Consider the following 12,243-nt stretch of genomic DNA (forward strand, 5'->3'; position numbering starts at 1 on the left):
TCGGCTGTATAGCGGCCCTGGGGTACTTTTAGATAGTTCGGTACCATTAGTTTTAGTTTTAGCATTGTCACGTTTTAGATTATTTAGCCCTCTTGTACACTTAGCTTAGTTACTGTACAATTAGTTATCATATTCACTGTTAGCTAGATTATTCGTGCCTTGGTTTAGTAATAACATGTTTTGGTAGTTTGGTTAACCTGTACCTTGTTAGCATTGTCATGTTTTAGCTTAGTTATCTTGTCATGTTCTGTAACTCTGTCTGTAATTTTGTTCTTGTGTTGTAAAGCACTTTGAGTCGCCTCGTGCTGAAAAGTGCTATATAAATAAATATACCTACCTACCTACCTACCCATGTTAAAGATCTAAATCATCACACTAAATCAGGACTCTCGAGTCTGAGGTCTCAATTAACCCAGCTCTTACATGTCCTCTGGCAGACTGCTGGTAAGTCCCTCAGTTAGCTGGAAGAGCTTTTTGCAACAAATTGGGTTATTTGTTTCAACAGGCCAGTAAAAGGACTAAAAGGACTAAAGCCTTGTTTACACAAAAACGATCTCTGGAAACATTAGTGTTTTTTCAGTGTTTATTGTGGTAAATAAACAAAAAAACAAATGTGTTTGCATAGACATAGCTGTGCTCATGGAATCTGCTATCGTTTCCATGCCAGGCAGGGTTGCGAGATAAGAAATAATGAACTATCGTACTGTTGCTTTAAAATTTTGACCCAAACTATCATATGTGTTGAGGTACGCTTTCTTGGAGAGGAGAAGTTGTAAGATTAGTTATGTGTTGTGATTGGTGAACAAGTACAGAGAAAAGGAGGGGCACTTCACCCTAAAACTATGTCATACAAACTGTAATTATCACATATCTGGCAACGCTAATGCCAGGTGTTGAGAATGTAAACAGTCACATCCAAAATGGTGAATACACAGGCATTTGTTTAGGCCCACAGTGACGATGGGTTGCTGCTACATGTTGAAAAGGGTGAGCAGCACAAACAGCACTCTGTTATCCACCAATATTACTATTGTTGATCTATTTGTGCTTGCTCAGAATAGCTTTTGGCTGAAGCCGACTGTGGTGAGCATGTGTGATTTCACACATTGCAGCTTACTTTGAATTCTAAATGAAACTGTCCAAAAATTTTAACTCTGAAACCTGAGTTCAAAAAGTTTCAGTGTCAAAGAATCTGATTGCTGTTGTTGTGAAAACAAACAGCTGAACTGCAACAGAAATGTTACAGTTTTACTGAAAAAACTTTGTTTAAATGGCCTCTATATCTCTCAGAATTAAAGATGAGCAGAAGTTCACTACTCTGTGAAAAACTGTCTAAAAATAATGGAAGAATTCTAAAATATTGTTCTTCAATGAAAAATTGGAAAGACTTTAAATATTAAATTTTCAACAGTTTATAATATTATATAATATAATATTATATAATATAATATTGATTTCAAGACTATGGAGAAATCGCTGAGCTCAGAGGATAAGACTGAAAGTTAATTCAACCTGGAGAGACTCATGACAAAGAGAAGCTGCAATTAAATGGTTTTATTTGACATGAATGACATAAGATATTTGGTGCTCGGACCTCGGTGGAAGACGCGAGTGTCGACAATAGCAATGCGCTTCGACGAGAAGCATAGGTTGAGCATTAGAGGTGTCTTCCCCGGGCCGGACACTGGTGGTGGAGGTTGAAGAGGGGAAGGAAGCTTGAGGGAGCTGGGAAACTGGAGGTGGAGAAGGGGTGGAGGTGGGCTGAAGTTCGGCCGGCGAACGGATGGGGCCATGATGGAAGTCCTTTTNGCAGGTCTTCCAGTCCGAATTTACGCCTAGGCTTCATTTCAACCTGGAGAGACTCACGACAAAGAGAAGCTGCAATTAAATGGTTTTATTTGACATGAATGACATAAGATATTTGGCGCTCGGACCTCGGCGGAAGACGCAAGTGTCGACAATAGCAATGCGCTTCGACGAGAAGCTCAGGTTGAGCATTAGAGGTGTCTTCCCCCCAAAAGAGGGGGTTCCCCCCTAAAAGAGGGTGCCGAGGCCGAGGCTGGGATCTGAGAGACTGATGAATGACTAGCAAGAATGAATGCGAGAGCGATACAGCTTAAGGCTGAAAATTCAAGGCATAATGAGCTGGTAGATGAAGGCCAGCTATTAAGGAGAAGTCATCGGATGCCGGTAGATGTAGGCCAGCTACTGAAGGAAAGTTATCGGGTGCCAGTAGATAAAGGCCAGCTATTAAGGAGAAGTTATTGGATGCTGGTAGATGAAGGCCAGCTACTGGAGGGAAGCCATCGGATGCTGGTAGATGGAGGCCAGCTATTAAGAAGTTATCGGATGCTGGTAGATGTAGGCCAGCTATTAAGGAGGAGTTATCGGATGCTGGTAGATGTAGGCCAGCTATTAAGGAGTTATCGGATGCTGGTAGATGTAGGCCAGCTACTGGAGTGAAGCTGTCGGATGCTGGTAGATGTAGGCCAGCTACTGAAGGGAAGCTATCGGGTGCTGGTAGATGTAGGCCAGCTATTAAGGAGAAGTTATCGGATGCTGGAAGATGACGGCCAGCTATTAAGGAGGAAGCTCGCTGCTAGGGGGAGACCAGCCAGGGTGAATATGAACATAAGCGAAAATGCGAGGAGAATGAAGGAACTTACTAGGTAGATTGAGGTGCACTGATGCAAGGCAGGAAGATGGAGGTCAATCGAGAAAATAGAAAAATAGAAGCTTGCAATACGAGAAGAGGAAGAAGATGTGGATGAGTGAGATCGGATTTCAGGATAAAATACGAGGTAGACCATCACCACCAGTTAATTGCGATGCGCTTATCTAGGCTCTGAGAGAACGTTGAGCGACAAACACGGCGGAGAGATTTGGATGAATATATGAAGAGAACGCTGTGGAAACCAGCGGCTGAGCTGCTGAGGAGATGCCCCAAATGACAGCAGATGTAGCTGCCCCTGACCTAAAGAGTGACCTGAGAATGGCTAGGGGGAAAAATNGCAAAATGCTAAAATTCTTAAAATTGCGGAAACCGGGCAGAGGACCTGGGAGCCTTCGGGAGATGAAACGGAAGATTTAGGAGTGAGCCTTTATTAATGCTTGTACCGCAGCAGAGTTATCTTAAAAGCGACAATGCGCTTCGATTTCCGATGATTCTCCCATGGGCAATAGCGATGGGAACGATCACAAACGAGCTGAAGCCTCGGACTGGAGGAAATGAAGGGGGCCATTCAGTTAGCTGCCCTGAAAAGACCCCCAAAACCTGAGGACGGAGCGGCGTCCGTGTAAAATTGTAGGGAATCAGCAGAGAGAATGACATCATCATAAAGGAGATGCTGTTCCCATCTCTGGGCAGATTAGCTCAAAAGCTAGGATGGAACAGCAACTGTCGTCCCGAGGAACCTGAACTAACAAAGGAGGAACAGAATTTTCTAGATCACGCAGCCTGGAAATGAAACAACGGCCTAGGGGAATGACGAACGTGATGAATTTGAGATGACCAAGCAGAGATAAAGGTTGACGCTTTGAAAGCACTGAGGATGAGATGTGAGACTGAGAAATCTCTGAATGTGAGACGGTTTGTCTGCAGGTAGAGACGCAACCATTTCTTTGGAATCCAGAGTATTACCCGGGAAATCCAACTCTTAGCTGGACCTGCGTTTAGTGATGGCCGAATGAGGCCTCGAGAAGCAGTGAGGCTTCCCGACCTTTGCTTGCTCGAAGATTCATTACTCGGTGCTTCATTCATTGCTCACTAGTACTCTGCTGTCGAACTGAGCCTGAGACAGCCTTGTCACCCAAATGAATCATACTTCCCCCCCCCCAAAAAAAGAATTTAACATAGCTGTCGGTGAATGCGATATTGTCACAATGAAGATTTTGTTGAACCCACGACTAGTAACAGTAGGGTCTATTGAGCTCTTTTTAACTGCATCCCTTTCTTTGTACTTCTGAATGATTTGTATCCAAGTAATCGTGCAAATGCGTTTGTTTGCTGACGGATCTGGTCTTGTTTTGTGTTTTTTTTTTTGTTTTGTTTTTTTTAAACGCTGAGTACATTCCTCAAAGTCTGACTTCAGATGTCCCATCACCACCTACGGTCTTTTCCTTAGAGAGAAATGCTAACACGCAGAAGAGCTTTAAGCGAGCTGAACATGAAACCCTTTGCCTATTAGAAAACCCTGAGAGAGACCAGTGATCACGTCTCTCAGGGAAGCCAGTTCGGGAATGATGACGGGTATAACAAAATAGCTTGAAAACAGGTCCTGGACCCGCAATGACTGTTGATGGAATGTGGGGCGGGGGCAAACTGACTTTGAATGGGCATTTTTGCAGTGGCTGAATACATGGAGAAAACCGCAAGTGGGGAATGAACAAACACTTTCATTAAAATTAATACAGATAGGCATGTTAAAATCTCCACCCTCCTTCTGTGGCAATCGAGTGGCTGAATGTCCGGGAAGGCTGAGCAGGTTCATGGACAGAAAGACCGGGTTTGAAAGGGAGAGGAGGGCAGAACGAGCTCTGATGACCAACGGAGGTGGCAGGAAACTGCCCAGGTGAGCATGATTAGAATTTTTGTGTCTGGTATAGACCAATCTAAAGCCAGGACGTGCGGACAGGGGAGGCAGGCGAGGCAGAGCCCCACCTGTCATTTATATACTCAATGCCTCATTTGAAACAATTAATGAATGAGAGTCAAATTGAATGCTTCAAGATTAAACATCCTCTCTATATCACTGCCACAAACACAACAATTTGTCCTCCTGAATGTATGCAGCCGAATTGATGTGACAGCCGTGAGGTTTTTTTTTTTTTTTTTAATATAAAATTATGACCCGGAGCAGTGAATGAGTCGTGAGCGAGTACGTCTTACCCCACGGATGGCCTGGAGCGGGCACTAGCGAGGGTGAGCTACAGGGGCCTGAGTGCGGCCTGAGAGCTGACAGGTGCGGAAGTGAGCAGTGGTGATGACGTGGGAGGGCCGGCAGAAGCGCGCTCTTGCAAACGAGCTGAAAGCGTGGAGATGAAGCACTGGAGCATGTCCGTAGAGGCGACGGACGTAGGGGAGAGATGATGAACGTCGGCAGAAGACAAAGAGATGATGGATGGCGGCCTGAAGAAGGGGCGGCAGACGAGCAGTCGGATTTCCAGGTTGAGGCGGCTGATACGGGAGGACTTTGAGCTGGAGCTGACGGCCTAGGCGAGACGGCTGATACGGGAGGACTTTGAGCTGGAGCTGGCGGCCCAGGCGAGGCCGAAGGCAAAGTTTGAGCGGATGAAGGACGGCCCCAGCTGGGGAAGCAGAGGATTTACGGTCCGCTTTTCACTGATGGTAGCTGGAGAATGGGTTATCTGGCTCGAAGTCTGACTTTTCGAACGCGCGCCGACTTTCGGAAGTTCGGCCGGCAAACGGATGGGGCCATGATGGAAGTCCTTTTAAACGAAGGCTTGCTCGCTGATTGGATACGCTGGAGGCGCGGTCGGATGCTGATGGGCTGGAGTGGAGGTGCTTGACGCAGCGATTAGATGCAGGTGAGGCTGAAGCAGGTCTTCCAGTCTGAATTTACGCCTAGGCTTCATTACCTGGATGCCCTCACAGGAAATTGTGTTATAACAGATCTGACTCTGTTATTTGTGCCATCCACTAATGCTGGTTAAAACTCTATCACACAAAGAAGAAGCCATATGTGAACACCATCTTGATATGCTGCCATATTCTGTGTGCTAAAGCGTATTTGAAATGGACTGAGGGAAAGTGGAAAATGTTCTGTGGTCAGACGTATCAAAATTTGAAATTCATTTTGGAAAACACAGTCAGCATGTCCTTCTTATTAAAATAGAGAGGGACCGTTTGGGCAGTTATCATCACACAGTCCTAAAACCTGCCTCTCTGGTGGTATGGGGGTGCATTAGTGCCACTGTCATGGGCAGCCGACACATCCAGAAAGAACTAATTAATGGAGAAAAGTATATGCAGGTTTTAGAACAACATAAGCTCCCATCCAGATGATGTCTTTTTCAGGGAAGGCCTTGCGTTTTTCAGGAAGACAGTGCTAAACCCCATACAACATCCATTACAACAGCATGGTTTCGTAACAGAAGAGTCCAGATCCTGAACTGACTTGCCTGCAGTGTAGACCTTTAACCAACTGAAAGCATTTGGTACATCATGAAACAAAAAAAAATCTGGCAATGAAGACCCAGGACTGTTGAACAGCTAGAATCCTTCATCAGACAAGAATGGGACAACATTCCCCTCCAAATACTCCAACAACTGGTCTTCTCAGTGCGCATACTCAGAGAATTACTGACTGTTTGTAAAGACGATGGGACGCTTCACAGTGGGAAACATGGCCCTGTTCCAACTTTTTCAGAACTGGGGTTGGAGTTGCAGAACCACATGCATACACGGAAGAAAATGAACAAAGATCTAATGTAAACTAGGGTTGAAAAATCTTGAAAAATAAAACCTTCAGATGGCCTGAAGCTGGAACCACCACTCTTGTTCATTTACACTGATGATTACCTGAGCAGTGTATCATGGGAATGTGAATGTGTTCTGTGTCTGTGTTCCAGGCACACCACCACATTCCCCACCCCTGTGTTTAATCAGCTGTGAGTGGAGTGGGAAAGGAAGAGTTCTGTGATCACTCTGTTTCAGAGTGATATATGGTTATTGGTGTAATCGTCCTCGTCCTTGTCTGACTCTTTCAGGTCTTTAGGGATTCCAGCTGCAGTAAAACAGGATCGACATGAATAATTCAGAGGAGAGAAGCTCAGAGGTGCTGCCATTGTTGCTTTATTGTCTTTGTTTACTGAATCTTCTCCAGGAAGTAATTATACCAGCACTCATTCTCCACCACACAGTGTTGAAATCACTCTGCTTGTTAGGTTTTATGTTTGTACATTTTTTTAAGGAAAATATATAATTTACATAAGATACTGTGGACTTTGCATGTAGATTCAAACTAATGTCAATTGAAGCAACAGTTCAAAAGCAATGTAGCTGAATATTAAAAATCTTTACATTGAAATGTATATTTGTTGCCTGCCAGCAAAGGTGGGGCAATAATGTTTTTATGTCTTGGTGTGTGTTGTTTTGTCTGTACCGCAAAATCCAATCTATCCAAATTATTGAATTCAAGTGTTCCAGTCACTTCCATGACCACAAGTGTAGCGTGTATGTCCTATGACGAAAACCAAAATAAAGCCCTTAGCACAGCAAAACGTGCTTTTTGCTGATAGCATTAATTGACAATAAGTGTGTTTCATAACTTTTTTCCAATATTAAGTTAAGCAGCTTTATTCATTTAATTTCATTAAAAAAATACAATTACAAATCAAATAAAATGAAAGGTAGCAAAAGAAGAAAAAAATCTTATATCTGCCCCTATTTTCAAAAAATAATATTAATTTCAAACACTAATATTCAAATAAAACAAAACAAAAATTCAACCGCTCAAACAGTTAATTTTGTTAATACAAATTATTCAATTTCACATTTCTTTAACAAATTAACTTTTATCATTCTTTTAAACAAATTAATTAAAACAGCATTTTTATAATCACTGTCCAAATTATTCCATAATCTTATTCCTTTGACTGAAGTACATCTGTCCCTCAAGTTTGTCCAAACTTTAGGTTTTACAAACATCTCTAGTCCCTTAAGAAAATTTGATTGGATGTTCAAATGTAATACATTTATATGTGCCTTATACATAACCTGCAAAATATAATATTTTACCAAACTCATAGAATTTTAATAATCTCAATTCATGAAATAATGTATTTGATGGGTGATAGTAATGTTTTCTTGTGATAATTTTTACGGCTCTTTTCTGTTAAACAAAAATAGGATTTGTAATTGTTTTACATGCATTCCCCCAGACTTCAATACAATAAATCAAGTGTGGAACAATAATTGCATTATATAAAAGAAATAGTGCTTTATCAATAAATAACTCCTTTACTTTACACAGTACTGCAATAGATTTAGCTATTTTTGTTCCTAAGTAATTTATATGAGGTCTCCATATCTATCAAGGTGTGGGGAAAAGGAGGCAAACCCAGATTGCAGACTCATGGTAAAAAAGGAAAACTAATTTATTACAAAGAATCAAAAACAAAGAGCTGGGGTGGCAGCAAAAACTAGACACAACAAAATCCAAAACACGTAGAAAAGTACTCAAATTTATTCACACTGTCTTTCAGTTGTAGCACCAGGTTTTTTGCAATGTCCTCAATCCTCCTTGTTACGGTGCGGCGGGAGAGGGAGACATTCTCAAAAGCGTCATTTTTCTCAGGACATATTAGTGCAGAGGAGTCCACTAAACATTCTTTAATAAACTCTCAGTCAGAAAAAGGTTTGCTGTTTCTAGCAATCTTATGGGATATGACAAAACTTGTCTTGACTGCAGCACCTCTGGACGTTAAGCGTTTTGTAAAAAGTGTTTGCTGAGTTTGCAACTTGGCTAGAAACACAGACGACTCAGTGTTGCGCTCTTTCTCTGAAAAGTTCTTATATTTTTCCTCTTGTTTAGTCATGTTGTGATGATTGATATTGTATTCCTTTAACACAGCCACCGGCACACCACAAACTAAACATACAGCATTAGCTCTGTTTGGGATGTTGGGAATTATTTCATAAAATGTTTATTTTGTCTTAATTTAAGTAAGTAATAGTTGTATTTGTGGGGTTTTTTTTTTGCGGTTTTTCAGCTGACCCACAATACTAATAAAGGTGGATTAACTAAATTAAGGCTACTCTGAGTGAAATCCAGTTAAATCTTCGATGTAGTGGCTATCCCTTTCAAGTGGGGAATTACACAGTGAGGAAAACAAGACAAAACACAACAAAACACAAAGGACTTGAAACTGAAAAACCGAGGTCTAAAGACTGGAGTAAGAAAAAGATGGTCAGCTAGACCAAACATATCTGTGGAGAACTAAGTCAAGGTTGTTCTTTGCTCTAATCAAAATGATTCAGTAATGCTGGAGCAGCTGAAGACCACAATTTCATTGGCCAATAATGTGCTACGAATGCACACATTTATGTCTAAGGACAAGCTCAGGGACAGCTTTGTAAAGCTCACGGCAGAAGCCAGTAAAGTTCTTGAAGCCAATGATTATATTGAGGAACAAAAATCAGGGGGGGTTAAGTGAATACCAAATAGCAAATAGCAAAAGGCTGATTTGGATAGAACAACCACAGAGTTTGAGAAAAAAATGCAAGAACTAAAAGATCTAATTCAGAAGACACTGTCGAAACATTTTTGAGAATAACTGACGCAAGCAATTACAATTGCAGAGACACATGTAGACCATGTGAATAATGTGGACCCAAGAAAAAACACAGATGCATATGAATTCATGATAGAACATCTGCAAAAACCTGTGACGACAGTGAAGATGGTGCATAAACACTGGAAGTGTTGGGCTCCCTGTGCAGAGCAACATCCGTTCCAGAATCGTATCAAAGGCCTCAAAACTATCTTACCAAGATTGGCATTAAGAAAAGCAGAATGTATTGGAGTGCAAACGAAAGAAATGACTAATAGATTCAGTACTTCAATGAGCTGCCCAGCTGTACCAGCCATTAAATTAAAGCCTGCAGCTCTCCAAAAGTTCACTGGTGTCCGCAGAGAGTATCACCAGTGGAAAAAGATTGGGAAACACTTCAGGTGCAGGGAGACCCAACTGGATCCAAATAAATTAAAAAATGTCATTTACTTAACAGCATGGATGAGAGAATAGTACAAGACCACCATCTCTTAAGTTACACAACAGCTGACGAGATATTCCAGGTTCTGGAGAACCACTTTGGAAATAAAACAACTATTGCCCTTGAGATAGTGGAAGAGCTCCAAAAGGTCCCACCAGTTAGGGGCAACCAGCCCAAGAAGATCATTGAACTGACCCATATAGTAAAAAAGGCTTGGATATACCTTGAAGAACTTGGTGCAACCGGTGCCATAAAGAACCCCCTTATAACAAAAGCAATAGAAAGTAAACTTCCAGATGGTTTGAAAAAGGAATGGCTTCTTCACATAGTCAGCAAAGAGAATGATGCTGAACAAGACAAATGATTTGACTACCTCCTAACATTTCTTAAAGGTCAATAAGCCACTGAAGGAGGAGGAGTCAAAATCAAGATTTGAACCAGGGCAAGCTCGAACCAGATTCAATCAACAGACATTTCTCAAGGACGTGTGGTTTGTGGAGACAGGAAGCACAAGAAAATTTCTGCCAAAAGTTTTGTGAGCTCAAGCTGTCAGAAAAGAGGGAGGCTGTCAAGAAGCTGGGGGCCTGCAAAAAATGCCTAGAAATTCACAATGGAAATGGGTATTGTAAAACTGAGTTCCTGTGCAGAAGGCCAGACTGCAAGGAGCAACACGCAGTAGAGCACAATTATTATCTTTGTCCAAGAGCTGAAGTGTCCAGAGGGAATTCTGTCCAGAGGCGTAAAGATAGCACAGTGGGAGGTGGGGCAGGAGGCTGCCTCACCCAGGCCCATGAAGACTTTATTAAAAGCCTCTAACCTGAACAGGCAGAAAAGTGTTGTCATGTTTTCTGCAATGCGGTGGTTAAAACATCTCTTACATCTAATCAGCCTAACCTTCTAGGAAAGGAATTAGTGGAGTGGCCTGTCATCATGATGATATTACAGGTCACAGCAAACGAAGGACAAAGGGTCCAGCTTGGGGCCTTAATCGATCTAGCATCAGATACAAACTATATAACACATGATGCAGCTGATCGATTAAACCTGAGAAGTGAAGCTATAACCCTCGTCCACGGTGTAGGAGGAATGAAAGTTCAAGTTACCACGAGACGGTACCTCCTAAAAATCCGGGTCAAAACAGAAAGGGGAAGCACTTGGCCTTGGCTACATCGTGGATGAGGACAAGTTGTATGTCATGGTGAGAATCAACTTCTCCAAGCGTAAGAAAAAGATAAGACTTGGCCAAGATTTACTGCTAGAGGACGTACGAATGAGAACACCAGACCCATTGAAAGACAGGAATTGTTGAGTCAAGTTGCTAGTTTATACGACCCGATCGGCCTGGTAATATCAGCAAAGCAAAAAGAGGTCATTTTGGTCTGAAGAGCGTTCCAGGAGGCAAAACCAAGGTATAATGTTGTTAACACTTCTGAGTCCACGGACGTGCCGGTGTGTCCAAGTCACATGACCAATTTAAAACGCTCTAACGGGAAAGACCCGCCCTCTCAGGGACTTTGTTTTAATTTGTGTCGATAGTTCAGACTTTAAGCTTTACACCAGTTTTTAAGTTATGTTGATAGGCCAAGGAAAACCAGAGTTATGATAAATTAATCACGACACATTTTTTTTTTTTTTTTGAAAATCATCGTCATATTTGCAGCACGTTAGAGCGAGAAGCTCCAAAACCGGGGAGTTTCCAAGAGAAAACTCTCCCATTCTCCGTCTGATCTCACCCCCTGTGAGGATCTGGAATCTGCCCGCCCCGTGGGCGTTGCCTTTAACCTCCCTCTCACCAGCTGTTGCAGATTCCAGTGACGAGCAGTTCCAGTATTTAAGCCCCTGGCTGGTTCCAGATCTTCGCTGGAGCATCTTGCCACTTTGGTTAGAATCTCAGCCACCAGGTTCTAACGTTTAAGCTCTCTAGCTACGTTAACTTTGGTTTTTGTGCTTTGCCTCTCGCCTCAGGTTTTTTGGATGTCGAATCACGGCCTACCGGGACTTACCTTATGCTGCTCGGAACTAACTTACCTTTTTGGACATTGGGACACCTTACCTCTCGGACCACTCCTGGACTACTTTGCTTTACTTCTGGGCCTTGTTCACTCTCCCAAACCTGTAAGGAAAACATTCAGTTGCTCTTTGCACATCTCAGGAAATATGCCTAAACAAAGATCTGCACCTGAGAGTCACGTTGCTTCTTTCCTGTTTTCCAGATCCTCCTGACTGTAAATAACTGTAAATAATAATATAATAATAATAATAATAATAATAATAATAATAATAATAATAATAATATATCACCTGTAAATATATCACCTGTAAATAAAATTACTTACCTTTATATCCTGCCTCCGTGTCTGGTCTCGGTTCCAATCCTTTATGGCTACTCTCTTCTGATCCAGAACGCTGCTGCTCGTGTTCTCACTAAAACCAGGAAGATAGAGCACATAACACCAGTTTTAAAGTCCCTACACCGGCTCCCTGTAGCTCAAAGAATAGACTTTAAA

At 42.2% G+C, this 12,243-nt stretch overlaps 1 protein-coding gene and 1 long non-coding RNA gene across 2 annotated transcripts in view; one reads left to right on the forward strand and one right to left on the reverse strand.

The window, feature by feature from the left end:
• Window positions 1-12,243, forward strand: part of LOC108250535 (chemokine-like protein TAFA-5) — a 147,799-nt gene that overhangs the window by 117,973 nt on the left and 17,583 nt on the right. The gene's annotated exons all lie outside the window — the stretch shown is intronic.
• The window catches only part of LOC108250536, a 2,280-nt gene continuing 1,785 nt past the window's right edge, over window positions 11,749-12,243 (reverse strand). Inside the window, exons 3-5 of the long non-coding RNA XR_001809301.2 lie at window positions 12,073-12,160; window positions 11,916-11,969; window positions 11,749-11,849 (exon numbers count right to left, since the gene is read on the reverse strand). This is a non-coding gene — a long non-coding RNA (uncharacterized LOC108250536). The remainder of the gene's footprint in view (window positions 11,850-11,915; window positions 11,970-12,072; window positions 12,161-12,243) is intronic.

The sequence above is a fragment of the Kryptolebias marmoratus genome, linkage group LG17 (genome assembly GCF_001649575.2).
Source record: "Kryptolebias marmoratus isolate JLee-2015 linkage group LG17, ASM164957v2, whole genome shotgun sequence".
NCBI lineage: Eukaryota > Metazoa > Chordata > Actinopteri > Cyprinodontiformes > Rivulidae > Kryptolebias > Kryptolebias marmoratus.